Here is a 2,747-nt window from a genome sequence, read left to right on the forward strand (position 1 = left end):
CCTGTATGTCGGTGCCTTTTGTGAATAAACCACTATGTCGGTGCCTTTTGTTAATGAGCCAATGCTTAGGCGCTTTAAGCTAAGTGAGACGATCTTTCATCAGGTCGATCACTTTATGCAATCAAGCCGATTGCTAAAAATCGTGTCAAATTGCTCAGAGGGGCTAACTGGCGTACCAAGGAACCCAAAATATATTGCAAAAAGGTAGAACAACCTCACTGAGTGGCTGAGTGTTCTGGCACCGCTGAAAACACATCAACGCCACATAACTGGCCGTAGCGCTGATGTATCCATTTTATATAGTAATTTACTCCCGTCCCTTGGTCATAATTAGTAGTGTTTTTGGCTCTTTCGAGCCACTTTTATTAATAATTTGTATTTTCTAGTTTTTTCGTAGTCTTTGTTGAGTTTTGTAGGAAATTGCGCCTTTGGAGCATTTTCTCGGGTTTTTCGTGAAGCGACTACGGGAATTAGAAATGCACGACCATCTTTGAAGCCCAAGGCCGGTTAGAGTCATCGAGCCGGTGATTAAGGGCTCGGTAATTAGGATCCCGAGGTATTTGGACCGAGTATTCCAGAACCGAAGAGGAAATCCGGATTGGGCCAAGAAATCAAGCCCAATCGAAGTCCGAGCCTCAAAGTGAAGCAAGGGCCCGATCGGGCAACCTCTAGCACGATCGGGCGCGGCGCTGCTGGTGCTGTGCGTGGCTTATAGCGCGCCCGATCGTGCGAGCGTCTAGCACGATCGGGCGGTGCTGCGGAGAAGGAACGCGAAGAAAAAGCGGGCCCGATCGGGCGGCCCTTCGCCCGATCGGGCGCGCGTTTTTATAGGACCTGATTAGTTTAGTTTTAATTTTTGTTTTAAGAAACGTTTAAGTAGGAGATTTGTACGGAATTTTGATTACCTTCTTTCTTAGACTTTCTCTCTCTACTTAGAATATTTCTCTCTCTTAAATTCTCTCTCAACTTTTGTTCTTAATTATATCCATTAATTCCTGATTTCTTTTTGGTAACAATTTCTTCTCTTTTAATTTCCGCTATTTTATTTACTTCTTTGATTATGCTTTTATTTATTTATTTGATTAGTTTAGCTATGATGATGCGTGAGTAGTTTAATTTCTAGGGTTTATGGGGATCTAATAAATGATATGAAGGGGTAATTTTGTGATTGTTAATTATCAATGCTTGGTTGATTTCCTATTGATTGATTAAATGCTATGCAATTAGGTTTGGCCAGATTTAATTGTATGAGTTTAGCAATATTAATTCGAGATTCGACAGATGAGAATTGATGTTTAGGCTTAGTTTCAATAGGCGGATTAATATATAAATGGTTAAGTCAAGATTCGACAGATGAGATTTAATACCGGTAAATTAACTCTGTGATTATAATACGTAGTGAAAGCCCTTTATAATCTGATTAACCAATGCTTGATGATTGCTTATTATGATTTGCCCTGGAATATTGTTTATTAGTGAACCTATGCCCTAGGCCTTTTAATAATTGATTTTCTCCCTACTTTATTTCTTTCGACCTTATTCTCCGTAGTTTAGATTTTATTCACAAAAATATTGGTTACTTAGATAATTTAGACAATATTAATTAATTAGGAATAGAAAGACCTGTTTCCCTGTGGAGTTCGACCCTACTTCCCTACCTACTTTAGTTATAGGACTTAGGTAATTATTTTTTATTAGGGGATACGACTTTACCCTGTCAAAATTTGGCGCCGTTGCCGGGGAAACGGTTTTATTTTTTGTTTTCTGATTATATTTTTGTAGTCTAGAATATCCCCTTTTGCCTCAGAGAACGTTAGTTCTTTGAGGCAACTCTTATATTTGTCTTTAGTTCTTTGTTTATGCCCAGGTGTTCCAGATCAGGTTACATCCCTTTCGACCCTGAGATCGAGCGTTCTTTTCATAGGCAAAGGAAATTTTATAGACAAATTCTGGCGGGTTTTGAGGAGGACAACGGTCGAAGAGATCCTCCCTCTGATTCTAGTGACACAGATATTCCTTCAGATTCAGAATCAGAGATGACGGCCCAGAAGAAACTCAGTGACTACTCGCAACCGAAGCTCACAGATTTCCCACACCTTACTCCCACTCCGGCTCTAGATGGAGTTCAATTTGAGATCAAGCCCCAATTTATCACTATGATAGAGAGGAAGCAGTTCAGTGGAGCTAAGGGTGAAGATCCTAATCTTCACATCGCAGATTTCTGCCAATATTGTAACACCATTAGACAAGCCGGGGTCACGCAAGACCAAATCAGGGAGATTCTTTTTCCTTTTTCATTATGTGGCAAAGCTAAATTATATTTTAATGGTTTGAATAGAACTGCACTTGGTATTACTGACTGGGAAACTCTTGCTTTGAATTTCTATAATAAATACTATCCTGCAGAGAGAACAGCGGTGCTAAGGAGTGCTATTCAAAACTTCGCTCAAGAGGCCGACGAAACGTTATATGAGGCTTGGGAGAGGTTCAAGGATCTACAGAGAGAATGCCCTCACCACAATCTAGCACAATGGCAATTGATCCAAGCATTCTATAATGGTCTTGGAAATTATTCTAGATCAGTGCTAGATTCTGCAGCTAGTGGGAGGTTTATGAATTTAAATGTGGACGATGCAAGACAGGTTATCGAAGACATGGCAATACACAATTCCCAATATGGGAATCCGAGAGGGTTTGCAAATAAAGGAAAACATAATGTCGATTCCGTATCCTTTTTGCAAGCTCAA

The 2,747-nt window shown here is 40.0% G+C and overlaps 1 non-coding gene across 1 annotated transcript; it reads right to left on the reverse strand.

The window, feature by feature from the left end:
- Positions 1–2,417: 2,417 nt before the first annotated feature.
- LOC145637667 (small nucleolar RNA R71) lies at positions 2,418–2,524 on the reverse strand. Its single transcript, XR_014114411.1, has one exon. It is a non-coding gene; the product is annotated as a small nucleolar RNA R71 (small nucleolar RNA).
- Positions 2,525–2,747: the final 223 nt, after the last annotated feature.

Source organism: Chenopodium album, chromosome 6 (assembly GCF_948465745.1).
Source record: "Chenopodium album chromosome 6, dcCheAlbu1.1, whole genome shotgun sequence".
Lineage (NCBI taxonomy): Eukaryota > Viridiplantae > Streptophyta > Magnoliopsida > Caryophyllales > Amaranthaceae > Chenopodium > Chenopodium album.